The sequence below is a fragment of the Hemitrygon akajei genome, chromosome 29, assembly GCF_048418815.1.
Source record: "Hemitrygon akajei chromosome 29, sHemAka1.3, whole genome shotgun sequence".
Taxonomy (NCBI): Eukaryota; Metazoa; Chordata; class Chondrichthyes; order Myliobatiformes; family Dasyatidae; genus Hemitrygon; species Hemitrygon akajei.
This window is the reverse complement of record NC_133152.1, coordinates 51,765,068-51,786,697: the sequence shown is the minus strand read 5'-3', so window position 1 is coordinate 51,786,697 and position 21,630 is coordinate 51,765,068. Positions and strand designations below refer to the sequence as shown.

Sequence of the window (21,630 nt, the reverse complement as noted above, 5' to 3'; positions counted from 1 at the left end):
TGTTGGATATGACAGCAGAAAGTGCTGGAACCACTCAACAGATGTAGCAGTATCTGTGGAAAGGGGAGCAGAGTTAAATTTTTCAGATGCGAATCATTAACTCTCTATCCTCTTCCACAGGTATGTCACCAAAAACAGTCGCAAATTTCTACAGGTGCACTGTGGAGAGCATTAAAACTGGCTGCAACACAACCTGGTATGAGGTAGGAGGGGTGTGGTGTTGCACAGGATTAAAATAAGCTGCAGAGAGTTGTAAAATTAGTCAGCTCCATCATGGTTACTAACCTCCATAGCATCCAGGACATCTTCAAGGAGCGGTGCCATAAAAACTCAGCGTCCATCATTAAGGACACCCATCACCCAGGACATGCCCTCTTCTCATTGCTACCATCAGGAAGGAAATACAGAAACCTGAAGACTCACACTCTACAATTCAGGAACAGCTTCTTCCCCTCAGCCATCCGATTTCTGAATGGACATTGAACCCATGAACACTACCTCACTACTTCTTTATTGCTATTTTTGCACTACTTACTTAATTTAACTAATTATTAGTTCAGGTAGTTAAATTAACTATTATGTATTGCATTGTACTGCTGCCACAACGTTAACAAATTTCACAATATACAGTATGCCAGTGATATTAAACCTGATTCTGATATTAACTCACTGCAGAGTTTTTTCAGACTTCTCACCTTTCATTTCATGTTGCACATTTTTTCTTTATTTTCAGTGTGTAAATAGGTGAGGGTACAGAGACAGTATTTCAGGGTGTAGATAGACAAGGGTACAGAGACAGTATTTCAGTGTGTAGATGGACAAGGGTACAGAGACAGTATTTCAGGGTGTAGATAGACAAGGGTACAGAGACAGTATTTCAGTGTGTAGATAGACAAGGGTACAGAGACAGTATTTCAGTGTGTAGATGGACAAGTGTACAGAGACAGTATTTCAGTGTGTAGATGGACAAGGGTACAGAGACAGTATTTCAGGGTGTAGATAGACAAGGGTACAGAGACAGTATTTCAGGGTGTAGATAGACAAGGGTACAGAGACAGTATTTCAGGGTGTAGATAGACAAGGGTACAGAGACAGTATTTCAGTGTGTAGATGGACAAGGGTACAGAGACAGTATTTCAGGGTGTAGATAGACAAGGGTACAGAGACAGTATTTCAGGGTGTAGATAGACAAGGGTACAGAGACAGTATTTCAGTGTGTAGATGGACAAGGGTACAGAGACAGTATTTCAGTGTGTAGATGGACAAGGGTATAGAGACAGTATTTCACTGTGTAGGTAGGCAAAGGGACAGAGAGACAGGGAATGATTTTTTATATATTTTTTGCTCAATTCAGTTTAAAATTATAGTTTAGAACAAGGTTTCCAGCCTGGAGTCTGTCTACAAACCACTTGGTTAATGGTAGGAGACCATGGCATAAAAAGTTTTGGAACCCCTTGGTTAGAAGCTGAGTTAATCTGACCTTATTTATCAAATGCAATAGATGGTTGCCACAATCAGCACTTGCTGCCACAGTAACTACTTCAGGTTCAGTTGTAATCTCCAAGACTTTAGTTGGAGGTGAGATGCAGTTCATTAAAATTATTAGTATTGAATGTCAAAGGAAAATTGTTACTGCCTTCGTGCTTGTGAATGTTATAGACCATTCATCAGAGTTTGATTTTTCTTGGGGAATTCACAAGGCATTGAAAGATGACCATAAAGAGTCTCTCTATACATTACTAATCATCTTCCTCCCTCCCTCCTCCTCCTCCTAGCTCCATTCATCATCAAGGCTAATCCTTAGTCTTCATTCATTTTTCCACACTATTCTCACAACTCTGGATTTCTTTAATATCTTGACGTCTATCAATCTCTGTTTTGATTGAGCTCAATGATTGAGCCTCCAAGGTCTTCTGAAGTAGAGAATTCCAAAGGTCCACCATCTTCTCTGAGTGAAGGGAGTACTCATCTCAATCCTAGTCCCACTCTAATGAACTCTCTGGGTCCGTGCAGGTAGCTGGAGAGTGTTGGACTCCGAGGTTTCTAGAGCACCTGAATTTTTTCATTCTTGCCTTGACAAGAGCCACTATCCTGTTTTCTGTTTAATCTTTTTCAGTTGAATTTGACTGGCATGGGTTTTCCGTATTCTGTGATTGTTTAAGTATACTCCCGATTAGCACTTACCGCAGGGTCCTAGTTTTGAGAATGTTTCATCTCTCGGTGTCACTCGGTTGAGCCACCAATATTCTGTTGGAATTCTTATGTATAAACATAGAAAAGTTTGGACACAGGAGGAGGCCATTAGGCCCATCATTTCTGTACCAGCTGAAAACAACTATTTTGTTTACTTCTACCTTCTAGCACCTGAAAAGCCATCAGCTTCACAGCTATAGAAAGGTACACAGCCAATGAGGATTTCTGCCTCTACCACCTTCACAGGTAGTGAAGTCCCCCATCGCTATGTGGGTGAAAGTTATAGTCTTCATCTCCCTTCTAATCTTTCTATGAATTACCATTAACTTGTGCTTATCAGTTTTGACCCCTTCTGCCTCTAGTCTCAACATTCATTGTTCCAAAGAGAACTGCCCCAGCCTACCCAATGTTTCCACATAACGAAAATTTCCAGCCCTTAGCAACTTTCTCATAAATCTCTTCTCCAGTATAATGACATGTTTTCTGTAATATGTTGACCTGAACTATACAGCATCCTGAAGCTATGGTCCATCAAGAGTCCTATACAATCTTTGCATAACCTCCATGTTTTATTTCTGTTTTAACATCTTTAGAACTATCTTGCCAGCTTTAAGAATCTGTTGACATATATACTATAGCCATGGAATCATAGAAAAGTACGGCACAGGGAAAGACCCTTTGGACCATCTAGTTCCTGCTAAGCCATTTACTTCCCTTTTTGTTCTCCATACTTCTCAGTTTTCTGCAGTTCATTGGGTATTTCATTGCCTTGTTTGACCACCTCACACTTTTCTGAACTAACTTGCTTCTGCTACCTTTCTTCCCAAAATGACGAGATAATTTCTTTCCACCCATCAACCAGGGAGCCAACTTTGAGTCACCTGCAAATTCCTTGCCTCTGAATTTAAGTTGAAATCATAAATAAATAACAAAAATGAAATGACTCAGCTATGACCCTTTTAGGTTGGGTACAGGCCGAATCTAGGCGAAGTCACTGAACTCGATGTTTGGACGAAGACGTAAGCGCTGGGCCAGATTGAAAGGTCAGCGTATTGAGACCCTAGGCGAGGGACGGGCCAGGTCAGCTCGTTGCTCTGCAATGTTTACTTGGTTCTATCCTGAAGTCTCTGTAGACTTCAGTTCAGAACGCTGTTTGCTTGCGTTTAGTGTTTGCATGATTAGTTTTTTTTCTGCACATTGGGTGTTCGACAGTCTTTTATGGGTTTGTTGAGCTCTTTTTTTCATGGTTGCCTGTTAGGAGGCAAATCTCAGGGTTGTACAATGTACTCATACTTTGATAATAAATGTACCTTGAGCTTTTTCAATTATATTTCCTTGCCTCACCTATATCTCCCTGAAACCACTACATCTGGCTCACAGCCCATTCTGCTGATTATATTTGCACATCTTCAAATTAGTGTTTCTGACACTGAGATCCTTCATCCAGATCATTGATAGATGCTGTGTACAGTTGGAGCTCCAGCACCAATCATTGTGCCACAACATTTGTCAGAGCCTGGCAATCTATACATAATACACTTTCTGTTTATCCACACCATGGATTATCCTCTTCCACTAATAAGATCCACTCTACTTTTAATAACCTTATCGAAAGCTCCTAAAATTTAACGACTCCAGCATTTTCTTTTCTACTGATGTCAATCTGGTTGATCTATGTCTCTTCATCCTCTCTTAAATAGCAAGATTACATTTGATTTTCTAAACTATGGGAGATGTTAAAGAATCTCTCGAATTTTGGGAGGTGACACAAGTGCTTTGGCAATCTCTGTTGCTGCTCCTTCAAAACCCTAACATGAAAGTCATCGAGTCCTGGGGATTTGTCTCTTTGCGGTTTCACTCATACACAACTCCAGTGCTAATCTATTATTTGCTAATTTATTGCATCTCCTCATTTAATCTATTCCTATAAATATTCATTTCTTCTGGGTTTTCTGTGGTAAAGAAATTAAAGAAATATTTTCATCTTTCATGAAGCAGATACAAAATATTTCTTTAATTTCTTTGCCATTTGTTATTCCCCAGTACAATTTAATAGATTGCTGACTGTATAATAAATACCTTAAAAGGTGGATTTCTTCAGGCATTGCCCAATCTATTGGCGTGACCTTAAAGGAAACCACAGAGGAATATATGGCTAAGCTGATATTGTCCCCAAAGGTTTCACCAAAGTTCAAGTAGGTGGCTATGGAATCTTTATTGAATTTATTCTTTTGGTCTTCACTGATCATTATTGACTAAGGCAGGTCATGTAGAACTGCTTCTCCATTATCACTGGGTCACAATCTCACTTCAATACAATTTCAATGGTTTGAAAACCCGTCTTGCTACCACCTACTCAAGGGCAGTGAATGATGGTCAATACTGTTGGCCTTTGTAGCTGGTATGTTTTGTAACTAACAAATAAAACTAATTGGAAGGAAAAGGACACGGGAGCCCTGGAGAATAGTCCACAATTTGTTTTCACTTCATGGTGGCGTGATGACGTATGCCACTTACATACTTTTACATATAGCTCATAATGAATTATTTAAAACAAGAATGCTTAATAAAACAATATATTTAAAATATTACTCAAACATTACTGAAATATTAAATGCACAACATCAGCATTATCACATCCAATGAAGGAACTAAAGAAAGGTCAAATTATTTTTTGTGCATTTCTTCTGATATGTAATTTCTTCTGATACTTTCTACTTTCATCAAACGACACCAGCAATTTAGCATATCAGTCATGTACTAACACATAAAAAACAGATTCTAGTAATCTGAAATAAAAACAGAACATTCTGGAAACACCCAGCAGGTCATTAGAAATTTCATTAGGAGTTTGAGGAGATTTGGTATGTTACCAAAGGCACTTGCAAATTTTTACAGATGTACTGTGGATAGCATTCTGACTGGCTGCATCACTCTCTGATATGTGGTGGGGACACTGCACAGGATGAAATAAGTAGCAGTAAGTTCCTTTCCTTTCAAATTTTTTTAATTATTATTTAAAAATAACACAGGTACATTGAAGTAACAACACTTACAATGCCTCAAAAAAAAGAAATTATCTTAAAGATTGAAAATTTTTGTAAATAAAAATAAACCCTACTAAGCAAGAAAAGTGAGGGGAAAAAAGAAACCCATTGGGGGTACAACCCCGGAGCCAAGCGTCATACAAAACGCTTCTAAAAATAAACATCAAGCCGCCAACAAAAAAGAAAGATATATCAAGAAAAAAAAATTACACCTAGATCGTAGAGGAAATCTATCAGTTAACTGAAATGATAATAAAGAGCAAATGAGCCCCATCTCTTCTCAAAATCAAATAAAGGTTCAAAGGTTCGACTTCTAATTTTCTCCAAGCTAAGACACAGCATCACTTGAGAGAACCATTGTGACAAAGTAGGAGCTGATATATCCTTCCATTTCAACAAGATGGCCCTCCTAGCTATCAATGTAACAAACGTAATAACGTGTTGGTCAGACACAGAAATACCATGGATATTTTGAGGAATTATTGCAAAAAGCACAGTCAATTTATTAGGTTGTAAGTTGATTCTGTGTGCTTTAGAAATTGTTGAAAAGACTGACTTCCAAAACTGTTTTAATATAGAACATGACCAGAACATGTGTGTCAGTGTAACTATCTCAGCTTTACATCCATCACAATACTTGTCAACATTGGGAAATATTTTAGAAAGTCTCTCCTTTGTCAAATGGTAATGATGTACAATTTTAAATTGAATCAGATACGACCTTCATTATTATTATTGCAGGATGCAAGTGGGTGCATTGAAACCCTTCCAAGGTGTTAACGTGTCATGTGCAAGGCAGATCTGAAATCAACCTTTTGTATTAAGCTATATTACCAAATGCACCAAATTCTAGACTTGATTTTCCTGCCCTTGTTAAAACATCTGTATCTCTATTTCACCCACACACTCCACATCAAACCCAACAATTAATGCTAGTAACATTAGAGTGACTAAAACAAGACCCAGTCAGGTGGGCTTTTACAGAATAATGAGAAATTGGCTTTGAAAATCAAAGAAGAAACCAGCTGGAAAATGGGCAGAAGATTGGCATACAGAATTTAATGCAGACAAGTGTAAGGCTTTGCTCTTTGAGAGGATTTTCACAGAACACACAAAAAATGCTGGAGAAACTGAGCAGGTCAGGCAGCATCTGTGGAAAAGAGTAAATAGTTGATATTTTGGGCCGAGATATAACCACATAACAATTACAGCACGGAAACAGGCCATCTCGGCCCTTCTAGTTCATGCCGAATGCTTACTCTCACCTAGTCCCACCGACCTGCGCTCAGCCCATAACCCTCCATTCCTTTCCTGTCCATATACCTATCCAATTTTTTTTTTAAATGACAATATCAAACCTGCCTCTACCACTTCTGCTAGAAGCTCGTTTCACACAGCTACCGTTCTCCGAGTAAAGAAGTTCCCTCTCGTGTTACCCCTAAACTTTTGCCCCTTAACTCTCAATTCATGTCCTCTTGTTTGAATCTCCCCTACTCTCAATGGACAAAGCCTATCCACATCAACTCTATCTATCCCCTCATTATTTTAAATACCTCTATCAAGTCCCCCCTCAACCTTCTACGCTCCAGAGAATAAAGACCTAACTTGTTCAACCTTTCCCTGTAACTTAGGTGCTGAAACCCAGGTAACATTCTAGTAAATCTTCTCTGTACTCTCTCTATTTTGTTCATATCTTTCTTATAATTCGGTGACCAGAACTGTACACAATACTCCAAATTTGGCCTTCCAATGCCTTGTATAATTTTAACATCATCAGAACCTCTATCAGATCCTTCATCAGAACCCCTCCTCTTGTGTTTGTAGGACTTACACAGGGAATGGTAGGGCAGTAGTGACTGTGATTAAACAAAGGGATCTGGCAATACTGATCCATTATTCCTTCAAAGTGCATCACAGATAGATAGGGCTGTAAAGAGAGCTGTTAGCATAATGAGATTCTGCAGGTGCTGGAAATCCAGAGCAACACACACAAAATGCTGGAGGAACTCAGCATCTAGGAAATGGATGAACAGCCAACGTCTCAGGCCAAGACCCTTCTTCAGGACTGGAAAGAATGGGGGAAGACACCAGAATTTAAAATGTGGGGGGAGGGGGAGGAGGACGACACTAGGCAAAGTCAGTTGGGTAGGAAAGGTAAAGGGCTAGAAAAGAAGGAATCTGATAGGAGAGGAGAGTAGACTGTGGGTGAAAAGAAAGAAGGAGGGGCACCAGAGGGAGGTGATAGGTAAGTGAGGAGAGGGAAGAGGCAAGAATGTGGAAATAGAAGAAGAGGGAAGGGGGAGGGAAAAATATTACTGGAAGGAGGAATCCATGTTCGGCCCATCAGGATGGAGGCTGCCTAGATGGAATATGAGGTGTTGCTCCTCCATCCTGAGAGTATACTCATTGTGGCAAAAGAATGGGCCATTTTAGCACATTGGCCTTCATAAATCGGAGCATTGAGCATAGCAGTTGGGATATTATGTTGAAGTTGGATGAGATGTTGTAGAGGCAAAATTTGGAGTATTGTGTGCAGTTCTGGTCAACTATCTACAGGAAGGAAAGCAATAACGTTAAAATTGTACAGAGAAAACAGAATATAGAACACTAACGCTCAGTGTAGGCCCTTTGGCCCATGCTGTTGGGCTACCCTTTTAACCTACCCTAGTAGATAGATAGATAGATAGATAGATAGATACTTTATTCATCCCCATGGGGAAATGCAACCCTTCCCTCCTACATAACTCTCAATTTCTCTGTCATCCGTGTGCCTATCTAAGAGTTACTTAGCACCCCTAATGTATCTACTTCTACCACCACCCCCAGCAAAATGTTCCACTCACCCACCACTTTGTGTTTAAAAAAAACATGTCTCCTATACCTTCTTCCAATCACCTTAAAATTATGCACTTGCTATTAGCCTTTCCCGCCCTTGGAAAATGTCTCTGACTATTCACTTGATCTATGCCTCTTATCATCTTGTACACGCCTATTAAGTTACCTCTCATCCTCCTTTGCTCCAAAGAGAAAAGACCTAGCTCGCTCAAAGCTAACCTCAGAAGATATCCACTGATTTACCCTCATCAATGTGCTTTGTCACATCCCCAAGAATCTGATCAGGCTTGTGAGGTGAGGCATGACCTGCCTCTCACAAACCATTGCTGATTACTGCCAATCAAACTATGCTTCAAGTGCTCTAGATCCTGTCTCTAAGAATTTCCTCCAATGATTTGCCTATCACTGAGGTTAGGCTCACCATCGATAATTCCTGGGTTATCCTTTCCTCCAAACATCTGGTACTACTCCTGTGGCCAGTGAGGAAGCAAAGGTCAATGCCAAGGGCACAGCAATCTCTTCCTTGCTTCCCATAGTAGCCTTGGATATATCCCATCTGGTCCTTACCTCCTCTGACACCAGGAACCTGTTTCCTCTTTCATCCCTGAATGGTCCTATCCTCACTCTAGTTATCCTCCTGTTCTTCACATTCATATCGAATGCCTCCGGGGCTTTTCTTTAATCTTACTCACCTTCTCTTCCCCGCTTCTAGCTTTCCAAAGTCCATTCTTCAGCTCCTTCTTGACTATCCTGTAACTCTCTCGAGCCCTGTCTGACCCTTGCTCCCCAAAATTTAAGCAAGCTTCTTTCTTTCGCTTGACTAGATGTTTTCCATCTTTTGCCAACCATCTTCCTTTACCCTACCATCCTTTCACTACCTCATGGGACAAACATATCCAGAATCCCATGCAAGTGCTCCCTAAAAACCTTCCCATTTCCATTATGCATTTCCCGATTTATGCTCACAGTTATAGCATCACAATTTCCCCTCCCTAATTAAGTACTGTCTGCTCCTATCCATGTCCAAGGTAATAGTAAATTCAGGGAGTTGTGATCACTGTCACCAAAATACTCACCTACCAAAATATCTGACACCTGTCATGTTTCATTGCCGAACATCAGACCCAGTATGGCCTCTTCTTTAGACCACCTGTCTCCATATTGTGTCAGGAATCTTTCCTGGACATACATAAGAAATTCTGCCCTATCTAAATGTTTTGCACTAAGGAGATGCCAATTAACATTAGGGAAGCTGAAGACTCCCATGACAACAATCCTGTTACTTTTGCACTTTTCCAAAATCTGCCTCTTGATCCTCAGTGTCTCTGTTGCTATTGGACGGTCTATAGAATACTCCCAATAGAGTGATAGCTCCCTTCCTGTTTCTGACTTCCACCCACACTGACTCAGTAGACAATCCCTCCACAAAGTCCACTCTTTCTCCAGCTGTGGTACTATCCCTGATTAGCAATGCCACGTCCCCCTTATCTCCCCTCTCCCTTCCCCTTCTCCCAATCATGATTTCCCTTACCCTGGCCCCTTCCCACTCTCAATCCACAATATAGACCCATATCAGAATCAGGTTCATCATCTCTCACATATGTCATGAAATTTGTTTTATTTTGTGGCAGTATATGCAAAAATCTTAGGTAAGTACTCTGGCTCTATATACTTTTTCATAGTGTTGTATGTTCTAAAAACTTTGGAGAAGACATGTAAAAATGATAGGTTATTGGGAAAAGGATTGGGAAATCCTTTCAAAGTGAAACATAATTGGTACTTAAGACACTGAGCCATTGTTTCTGGAGCCTGGCACAAAAAAACAGCACACAACCAATGGTTTCTTTAAACTAAGTACGAAGGAACCAAAAAATTTGATGTTGTCATTGACTGTGCCACCAAATGGTACTTACTGATTGATAAACTGGTCCAATTCCCAATTTAGACTTTGCTTGGACCACTTGGTCCCCGACCTTGTCACGACCCTTGATCCATGCTAATAACTAAAGTCAGACTTCACACAAGGAAGAATAAAGGTTCGAGAACATGGCAAAAACACTGGAAAGAGGTGATTGGTTTAGCAGTTCGATATCAATGGAGAAGAAGCTATTCTTGAGCCAGGTTGTCTGGGCTTCCTTTTCTCCTTTCTCTTTTCCTCAAAGGTAGGAGGAGGAAAAGGGAATGGCCAGAATGGCAGCCACATCCTGCACAGTCAAGGAAGCTCAGCAATGCCTCTACTTTCCGAGGAGGCCAAGGAGAGCTGGACTACTCACAGCGTTCTCCAGATGTGCAGTTGGGAGCACCTTGACAAGCTGCATTACTGCATGGTACAGAGACTGCATTGCAGTGGACAGGAAGGCCCTGCAACGGGTAGTCCAAACTGCCCAATGCATCACTGGCATGAACCTACCTGGCATCATATAGGCAGAAAGGTGCCAGAAAAGGGCCAGTAACATCGTGAAGGCACATTGTGAACACACCCTGCTCATGGACTGTTTGTCCCACTCCCATCAGGGAGGTGGCTATGCGGTATCCACACCAGGAACTCCAGACTCATAGTCAGTTACTTTCCCCAAGCAGTAAGGCTGATACTTGCTGAATTATGCCTTCTGATTTTGTGTTTTTTATATTCCGTGTTTCCACTCGATTTTTCTGTAGCCGATTGCGCAACTTTTTCTTTGCGTGGGGGGAGGGAGGTTTGGTGTTTGATGATTTTCTTTCGGTAGGTGGACTGGTTCCATAGTTCTTCATTGTTTTGTGACTGTCTGAGGGGAAGAGAAATTTCAGAGCTGTTTACTGCGAAGACACTTTGATAATAAATGTACTTTGAACTTTGATCAACGCTAACATCCATTAACTCCATCACTACTTTATTATGTATTTCCTGTTAGTCACCTTTTGTACAGCCTAACATGATTTTCTGAACCTGCAATCTATGTATATAAGCTATGTATGTATTTATATTTATTGAGATTTTATTATTATTGCATTCATAACCTTACGTAGGTTTTTTGGTGCAGCATCAGATCTGGAATGACAATTATTTTATTCTCCTTTGCACTCATGTAGATGAAATGACATTGAACAATCTTGAATCGTTGACAAGCTGTTAGTGAGCAGCTGATGCAAGGCCTGGATGCCACAATCAGAGTTTCCCGCTCTCTGTAGGTCCCAACAGTCCGGAGGACAGCAATTGCCATAGCAGCTGATTAAGGTTGTTGAAGTCCTAAAACGTGGGACAAAAATTCAGATCTTAGGCCAACATTAAAGTCAAAATGGTGGTGAAGAGAGTGGAGGGGTTAATTTTAACTGACAAATGCACAAAGATTAAGCCTGTCTGTAAATCCTCAAGCAATAAAGTTGTCCACACTACACAGATCATGACCCAAAATAACACCGAGCTGTGGGCTGCTAAGTATAAAAGAACATTCAAACCTCAAGAATGTCCGGTCAAGACTTTATTAATCAAGAGTCAGATCACATACAGTTGCCTTACAATATATGCATGTGATCAGCGAGACCTATTCAAAATGAATTTATTGCCATGTTCCCAAGTACTGTGAGGTACAGTATAATGAAAAACTTGCTTGCAGCGATTGAAGGCACATCCACGATCGTGCAAGAGTCCATGGTGTTACATTGCTGTGGATCGTTAGTGTTGTGTTGCTAGGTTCAAGAACATGATGGCTGGAGGAAAGTAGCTGTTCCTGGGCTGCTAAATGTAAAAGAACGTTCAAACCTCAAGAACGTCCAGCCAAGACCTTGTTAATCAAGAGTCTGATCACATTTTAAAAGCATAATTGAGCTGAGAAAAGTAGATAACACCAGAAAAAAAACTTTTTCACTGTACAAAGACTTACTGTAAATTTGCAAACCAAAAGCCGTGGATGAACCTGGAGGTATGTTGTCTGCTGAAGGCTAGATCTGTGGCATTCAAGTCTGGCGACCAAGGCCTGTATCAGAAAAAAAGGTATCATTTGCAGTGGGCTTTTTCAAGGGTGAAGAGACAATTTCGAACAAGGTTGGAGGTGACATCAGATGCACGGCAACTCTGGCAGGGTAGCAAAACATTACTTCCTACAAAGCAAAACCCAATAGCATGAATGGCAGCAATACTTCACTACCAGATGAACTCAATGCCTTCTATGCCTGCTTTGAAAGGGAGAACAAATTGAAGATCCCTGCTGCACCTGATGACTCTGTGATCTCTGTCTTTAAAGAGAGTGAACCCTAACAAGGTGGGAAGTCCCAATGAAGTACCTGGTAAGGCTCTGAAAACCTGTGGCAACCAACTAGTGGGAGTATTCAAGGACATTTTCAACCTCTTACTCCTAAGGGTGGAAGTTCCCACTTTCTTCAAAAAGGCAACAATTATACCAGTTTAACAACTATAACAATTAAGAAGAATAATATGAGCTGCCTGAATGACTATCATCCAGTAGCACTCACATCAACAGCGATGAAATGCTTTGAGAGGTTAGTCACGACTAGACTGAGCTCCTGCCTCAGCAAGGATCAGGACCCATTGCAATTTGCCTATCGCCACAATAGATCAACGGCAGATGCAATTTCAATGGCTCTTCACACGGCTTTAGACCACCTGGACAACACGAACACCTACGTCAGGATGCTGTTCATTAACTACAGCTCAGCATTTAATATCATCATTCCCACAATCCTGATTGAGAAGTTGCAGAATCTGGGCCTTTGTACCTTCCTCTGCAGTTGGATCCTTGACTTCCTAACCGGAAGACCACAATCTGTGCGGATTAGTGATAACATACCCTCTTCGCTGATGATCAACACGGGTGCACCGCGGGGTGTGTGCTTAGCCCACTGCTCTACTCTCTCTATACCCACGACTGTGTGGCTAGGCATAGCTCAAATACCATCTATAAATTTGCTGACGATACAACCATTGTTGGTAGAATCTCAGATGGTGACGAGAGGGACTACAGGAGCGAGATATCCCAACTAATGGAGTGGTATCACAGCAACAACCTGGCACTCAAAGTCAGTAAGATGAAACAGCTGATTGTGCAATCCAGAAGGGTAAGATGAAGGAACACATACCAGTCCCCATAGAGGGATCACGAGTGGGGAGAGTGAGCAGTTTCAAGTTCCTGGATGTCAAGATCTCTGAGGATCTAACCTGGTCCCAACATATTGATGCAGTTATAAAGAAGGCAGGACAGTGGCTATACTTCATTAGGAGTTTGAAGAAATTTGGTATGTCAACAAATACACTGTAGAACTTCTATAGATGCACCATGGAGAGCCTTCTGACAGGCTGCATCACTGTCTGGTATGGCGGGGGAGGGGGGCCTACTGCACAGGACCGAAAGAAGCTGCAGAGGGTTGTAAGCTGAGTCGGCTCCATCTTAAGTACTAACCTACAAAGTACCCAGGACATCTTCAAGGAGCGGTGTCTCAGAAAAGCAGCGTTCATTATTAAGGACCTCCAGCACCCAGGGCATGTCCTTTTCTTGCTGTTGTCATTGGGTAGGAGGTACAGAAGCCTGAAGGCACACACTCAGCAATTCAGGAACAGCTTCTTCCCCTCTGCCGATTCCTAAAAGGACATTGAAGCTTTGGACACTACCTCACTTTTTTAATATACTGATCTTCCCCGCTATTCAAAGGTAGAACATTCCTATGAAATGATTTGTGAGCCAGAATGTCGTAAAGTGAAGAAGCAATTACCATTTATTTTTATGGGAAAAATTTGTGAGCGTTCGTGGACCCAAAAAATAACCTACCAAATCATGCCAAATAATGCTTAAAACCTAAAATAACAGTAACGTATAGTAAAAGTAGGAATGATCTGATAAATACACAGGAATACTTTTCTGCAACTATTGCAGCACTGTCCACTGTAGCGAAAATTTCACGCAAGCGCTGTTGGCAGAAACACTCTTTCCAGTAACCTTTAAGCTATGAAGCTGCCAAATCATTTCAAATAACACATAAAAATACACAGCCTATATAAAGTAGAAATAATGTACGTCCAGTGTAGTTTCACTTCCTGGAATCGGGTAGATAGTGAGCACACTGATGATGGTGTGTTAGGCTGAGTCGTCGGAGGTTGGGGTAGTGGGAGACTGGGGTGTCATCCCATCATTGTCTGTTTCCATCAGGGCAGGCAGGTCACCCTCTTCTATGTCTGCCTGCCTCGATGTTGAAGGTCGAGTTTCATCGCCAACTGTGGCTGATGTGGAAGGCTTGAAAAACGACAGTAGGCTTGACTGCTTAGCCTCGTGCATTTTTCTATCATACAGTTCTTTGTAAGCACTCAAACCATCCTGAAAATATGCCCTAAACCTACGTACCCTTTCAAAATTAAAATCATACTTTTCTGCAACCTTTGCAGCATTGTCAATCGCAACAAAAATCTCACACAATTGCTTCATGTTCAATTCCTGGACGACTTCACTTTCGGTCCGTTCGCTACTGTGTTCGGCTTCAATTGTTATCCTTTCCTCTTCATCTGTCAGTTCTTGGTCATGGGATGCCAAAACCTCTTCAACATCATCTTCGTCAACTTCCACAAGCCAAACTCACTATATCCTTACTTTGTTCACCACGATCAAAACACTTTATTATGTCTAATTTTACGCTAAGTGTAACACCCTTACGCGCTCTTTTAGGCTTTTCCGATATCTTAGAACTCATCTTGCTAATTGATGCACAAAATAAATCGACATAAAGCACAGATGCTCACAGGCACGTGTTTAAGCAATGCCGGCTAGAATGCAGTTCCAGGGGAGGAGCACAGCTGCTCGGCGCGCGCACTGCCTTTTTTCCTAACAGTGAAAACACCTGTTAGCGAAAGCAGGTAACTAATGTAGGTCTTTCGTAACAGCGAGGTGTCGTAAAACAAACGTTTGAAAAACGGGGAACACTTGTATTTATTTTTTTCTGCACAATTCTATTCAATATACATATACTGTAATTGATTTAGTTATTTTTTAAGTATTATTTTATTTTGATTTCTTTCCTTAATATTATGTATTGCATTGAACTGCTGCTGCGAAGTGAACATACTTTACGTCACATGCCGGTGATAATAAACCTGATTCTGATTCTAACTTTTTATTTGATATCGAACATAAAAGATCTTCTGTTAAAATAGGAATGCTCTGCCTGTGTATGTACCACTATTCAGTTGGTTGGTGGAGGGGAGAGGGGTGGAGGGATGGAGAGAGGGGTAAGGATGAGGGATAGAGGGGGTATGGCGATGAGGGTTGGGGGTGGCTGGGTAAAACAGTCAAAATGTAATTGGCAACTGGTTGTATTGAGTGTAATTTGTTGGTGTTGCAATAAAAATTAGTGATAAAAAAGATGTTATTCATAATAAATAAATAAATACATACATATATAAAGGAACACACATATATATATATACACACACACACACACACACACACACACACACACACACATATATATATATATATATACACACACACACACACACACACACACACACAAGGTGGTTGTGGTTCTGTCAGAATCTCTGATCTACAGTTCAAACTACCAGTCTTTGCAAGCTGTGGGTTTTCTGAGCAACTGTGAGGCCCACTGCTTCACTTGCTGAAGATGTCTCTACTCTCTGCGAAGGCTGAGGAAAGTCCATCTCCCACCCTCCATCCTCACCACATTCTACAGGGGTTGTATTGAGAGCATCCTGAGCAGCTACATCACTGCCTGGTTCGGAAATTGCACCATCTCGGATCGCAAGACACTGCAGCGGAGAGTGAAGTCAACTGAGAAGATCATCGGAGTCTCTCTTCACCCCATTGTGGACATTTACACTACACGCTGCGTCCGCAAAGCAAACAGCATTATGAAGGACCCCACGCACCCCTCATACAAACTCTTCTCCCTCCTGCCGTCTGGAAAAAGGCACCAAAGCATTCAGGCTCTCATGACCAGACTATGTAACAGTTTCTTCCCCCAAGCCATCAGACTCCTCAATACCCAGAGCCTGGACTGACACCTTACTGCCCTATTTATTGTAATGCCTGCAGTGTTTTGTGCACTTTATGCAGTCCTGGGTAGGTCTGTAGTCTAGTGTAGCTTTCTCTGTGTTGTTTTTTACGTAGTTCAGTCTAGTTTTTGTACTGTGTCATGTAACACCATGGTCCTGAAAAAACATTGTCTCATTTTTACTATGTACTGTACCAGCAGTTATGGTTGAAATGACAATAAAAGTGACTTGGCTTGACTTGATGTGCGCCCTCGGGGCTGGGAGGTCAGAAGTTGGGAAGTGACCTGTTTCCTTGCTGATTTCGACATCTGAAGCATGGTGGAAGCTGAAACATCGAGTCAGCAGGCGGCGTGTTTGCTAAATGCCATCTGCTGTCGAAGGGAGGCCCCTGTACTCGATCGATCCCTCTCTCTTTCAGTCGAGAGAAACTCTGTCAGTCCTCGAGACGCGGGACTTGGAGAGCGATGTGGAAGATCGTAACATCGGAACAGCAAGTTGTTGGTGTGTGCTCTCATTGTTTCAGCAGTGACCACTCTCCCCGTCGCTGCAGAGAGAGAACCTGTCTGAGATACCGAGGTGTGGTTTGTGGACTGTAGTGTGATGGACTCTGGATCAATGGAGACTTCGGTGCTCCTAGTTCTGCTTGCATGGTGGGTGGTGGGAGCTTCTGCTGGCACAGATGGGGGTGGAAGGGTGGCTGATGCTTTTGCCACTGCTTGTGCAGACGAAGTGGGGTATCAATGTTTCTATCATTTTATGGGGTTTCTTTGTTTCATGGATGTCTGTGCAGAAGAGGAATTTCAGGCTGTATACATACTCTGATATTAAATGTACTTTGAAACGCTGCAAAAACATTTTACATTCTTATGGTCATTTCATTCAGTAGGATAAACTTTTAAAGAATAAAATAAAGTTCAAAGTAAATTTATTATCAAAGTACCTCTATGCCACCATATACAACCTTGAGATTCATTTTCTTGCAGGCATTCAGAGTAGAACAAAGAAATACAATAGGATCAATGAAAAAGCACACACAGACTGACAAGCAATCAATGTTCAAAAGAAGACAAACTACACAAAAACAAAAAAAAACTAATAATGAATAGATAGATAGATAGATGATATTGAGAACATGAGTTGTTGAGTCCCTAAAAGTGAGTCCATCGGTTGTTTTCAGCCAGCATTTCAATGTTGAGGCGGGTGAAGTTATCCACACTGGTTCTGGAGCCTGATTGTTGACGGTTAATTACTGTCCCTGAACCTGGTGGTGTGGTTCACAAGGAACACTAAACAAACATAGCACTATTGTCGCTCCCTGAGATTATGTCCATGTGCAGTAGTGGAAAGATTCTACACTAGGGCTTGCCAACCTTTTTTCACAGCATGGACCAATACCATTAAGCAAGGGGTCTGTGGACCCCAGGATGAGAACCCCTGATCTAGACCATGGTCCTTTCCCACAAAGCCTTCGTACTGGCTGCACCAAACTTCAGTGCATCCCTCAGCACAGCCTGGAACATGCCAGCCTGCAGCATTCCGCTACAGACATCTTACTGTGCTGGAAGAACAACACATTTTGGGCATCCTTCACCGCGTTGATGACCTTCCAGCAACACTTGATGTCTGTGTTGGTGTGTGTCCGCAGGAATATCCCAGCGAGCAGAGTGTCTTTGTTTCGCAGTCTCTGAAGATGAATTAGGACATGGACCCTTGAAACTGTCTCGCACTCTCTTCACAATGTTATGATCCCAGCCCCCTCCTTCCTGAGAATCGCAAGATCGCTATTAATTCGGGTCTTGGACCCAGGAAATGAGAGACAATGCAACGGATTTTGACCATTGTTTCTTGGAGACACCCTTGTGGATTGCGACTCTATACTACGTGCCAGCTATCAGGGCTACATGGACACCCTCGGGCAATGTGGGGAGGGGATTGTATCACCCCACCTTGATTGACATCTACAACTCTGCAAGTCAAGATAAAAAGGAGACTGCAGGAGGCAGTACCCTAGTGACGCACCAGAAGGAGACACCATCGCTCATCGCTCCCGTGATAATGGGAGGCTATTCGGAAGCCACGTGTGGTTCATTTCCCCTAGCCTGGGGAGCGAGTGGCTGATAACACCGAAAAGGACTTCGAACTGACAACAGGGAACCCACGTTCCCGATTCAACAATTTGAGTCCAAAAGGCTGGCAAGTTTATTTTCTCACCAAAAATCCCTCTCTCTCCAACACGTAAAACCCAGCGGTCCCCAAAAAGGCAAAAAGCCTACATGAACTCGAGAGACTTTGATATTTCCATCGGACAATATTTTTACCCTTAGACAAACGATAGAGCTACTTCTTATTGTTGATTATTACTATACCCGCGCTTTAGATTGAGTATTGACGACGTATATTATCTGAATGTTTGTATTAACCTTACTTTTGTGCCCCTTTATAAATAAAAACTTTTAAAAATAGTACCATCAGACTTCAGCGGACCTCTCTATCTTTGCTGGTAAGTGACCCAGTTACGGGGTTCGTAACAACAAATCCACAGCCTACAAACATTTTTTTCCCAACCACAGCAACCTCAAGGACAGCAAACATTGATATCTGCAGGAGTAATCTTTGTTTGTGTTGGCCAGATCCGGTGATTCAGCATTCTGCCAGATATTTTGTACTTAGTAAACAAGCCCACAGTGAGCTTCTCCCACAATGTCTGTAGTACATTCCGTGCTGACTACTGTCTGATGAACTTGTGGTCAAAGATGTTCACTGGAAGTACTCTTCCACCAAGGACCTCTAGAGCAACAACGCCCAGCTGACTGGCACGTTGCACAGTAATTGAGTCAGGCCTATCTTCTGCAACACCAGGGACACTTTGGCCCTGATTCTCCGGGTACTTGTCCAGCATGACCCGTTGGTCTAGCTCCACTTGGACTCCTAAGTAAACTGGAAGATATCTCTGATGATTACTGAGGCAGGGTAGTGGAGGAAATGCCACACCTCAACAAGTACAGCAGCCTCAGAGCATTTCACACCTCATAACCTAGTTCTATCCAGTTATTGACAGAGAATGCCGTTTCCACGGACCAATTTTTGATTTGCTCCAGCCAAATCCTGTTACATACCTCAGATCTGCCGAACCAGAACCCCAGTACCTAATGGTAAAGAGCACATCAGATTAGCCAGGCAGGTTATCAAAGAGCATGGACTTGCTCTTATTGTGGTTGCCTCTGGCCTCCAATACCAGCTCAAAATAATTAAATAGAAAGAGAATGATGCTGTATTACTTTAAAGTCATCTTGCAGTACTCTGCAGCTTTGCTGACTCCAGGCCATGTTAAAGTACATGTGAGCTGGTATGGCAGTGCTAAAGTCAACTAACAGGGGAGCTTAGAACAATTATTGCCTGTATTTCTCTTTGGTATGAGGAAGTGTATCTGTGCAGCTTTTTCCTGTGAAGTTGTAAACAACTTACAAGGTTAAAGTGCAAAATCAAGTCAGGCTTGAAAGAGCTTAGGTGAAAGTGAAAGCTGTATCAATTTTTTGGACATTCTGGGACAAGGGTAAAAGATCAGAACTTTATGGTCTCTCTCTCCACCATGCACCACATCTCCCTTGACAATTCTTCTTCCCTCTAGCCTCCTGATTTCAGTTCCTGCATTCAGAAAAAAACACAATCCAGGAGATTTTGCTGGGTCATTAGAACTGATCCTCTTCCCTAATCCAGCTGTGCCTTTGACCCACTTCATGCTTGCTCCTGGGACCTTCTCAATTTTGCCTGATTTCATAGAAACCCAGCTGAAGCCTGTGGTGAACTACATATACCTGTCTGGACACGCCCCCCTCCCCCGCTGTCTGCTCCTGTGGCTCCTCCCACTGACCGTGGCTCCTCCCACAGACCCCGGTATAAAGGCGATTGGGGCCTGAGCTCAGCTGCTCAGTCGCCAGGATGTAGCATGGTGGTCAATTGCTGCTTGTTCTTTCTTCCAGTCAATAAAAGCCGATATCTCGCCTCACGTCTCAGAGAGTTATTGATGGTGCATCAAAGCCATACTAGACTTATTATACTGTCTTTAGATCAATCACAAAGGGAATTGGAAAAGTTAGTTGTAAAGAGGACAGTAAAGGTTTGTTGTAAAGAGGCCCTTCATGTGGCTGAAATCCAATGCTTAAAAGCGTGCAGACAAGGTCAAGAGTTTCCGTTTTTGTTCAGAACAAACATCACAATAGGGAGGAAAAGTGTTCCAATTTGACCGTGGACTGATTGTTGGTGCCAGATGAGGTGGTTTGAGTATCTCAGAACCTGCTGATCTCCTGTGATTTTCATGAAGTCTCAATAGCTATCAGAGAACAGTTTTAAAAAAAAACCCAAAATATGCAGTGAGCACTAGTTCTGTGGTTAAAATGCCTTATCAATGAAAGAGGTTGGAGGAAAATGGGCAAATTAGTTCAAGCTGACAGACCGGCGACAGTAACTCAAAAAACCATGCGTTACAACAGTGGTGTGCAGAAAAACATCTCTGGATGTACAACACATTGAACCCTGAAGTGGGTGGGCTACAGCAGCAGAAGATCACGAACATACAAACTCAGTGGTCACTTTATGAGATACAGGAGGTGATCAGGCAAAGATTAAAACAGAATATAATTTGGGAAAATATGAATTTGCCCATTGAATAAAAATGCCTTCAATCTGAATGGTAAGAGATTGCCCAAATCTGAGATGCAGAGGGAGATGTGTGACTTTGTACAGGATTTGCAAACGATGAATATAAAGGTACTACAATTGGAAAATTGCAGGTTAAGAGGAAAGGTTGGACAGGCTGGGCTTGTAGCTTTCAGGGTTTTGAAGAGTGAGAGGGGACACTTAATTGAAATTTATCAGTGTCTTGGCAGGGCAGATGTTTCCTCCTGTGAATGAATTTAGAACAAGGAGTCAGAATTTAAAAATAAATGGTCACCCATTTAAGATAAATCATTGAAAACTGATTCTCGTGGGTCATGAGTCTATGGAAGCCCATTATCAAAGGATGGTGGAATCTTTGAATATTAAGATAGATTCTATTACGTAAACGCAGAGCAAGAATGACAACGGAGTAATATGATGAAATGTTTTCTCTGAGTCACGTTAGTAAAGGTGTAAGTTGGGAGTGCTGAACCAAGCTCAGGATGTAAAACACATGCACATGAAAGCCCGTGCCAGATGACAGAGCCCTCTGTGCATAGGACCCAATCGATTCACCACGCGATCAATCGGCCACTTGCTCACTTGTCGTATTCTCGTAATCAGTCTCATATGGTTCAGATTCCAGAAAAGTAGGTGAGTGAATGGTTACTGCTGGTAAATAAGTATGCAAGTTGTGTTTTCAAACAGAAATGTCAGTATCTCAAATCTCTTCACAATGACCAAGTAAACTTGTGGCATTGGAGAGGAGGTTCACGAGGATGTTTCCGGGAATGAAGGGGTTAACATATGAGGAGCTTTTGGCAGCTTTGGGCTTGGACTCGCTGCAATTTAGAAGAATGCAGAGGGATCTCATTGAAACCTACAGGAAGTTGAAAGGATTAGATAGGG

General features: G+C 42.0%; 2 protein-coding genes across 7 annotated transcripts in view; one reads left to right on the top strand and one right to left on the bottom strand.

Annotated features, from left to right (window-relative positions):
• LOC140718518 (tumor necrosis factor receptor superfamily member 3-like) overlaps positions 1–510 on the bottom strand; it is an 82,257-nt gene extending 81,747 nt beyond the window's left edge. The window contains exon 1 of the mRNA XM_073032472.1: positions 286–510. The gene's annotated coding sequence lies outside the window, so the exon portion shown is untranslated. The remainder of the gene's footprint in view (positions 1–285) is intronic.
• LOC140718523 (tumor necrosis factor receptor superfamily member 14-like) overlaps positions 1–21,630 on the top strand; it is a 530,540-nt gene that overhangs the window by 141,195 nt on the left and 367,715 nt on the right. The gene's annotated exons all lie outside the window — the stretch shown is intronic.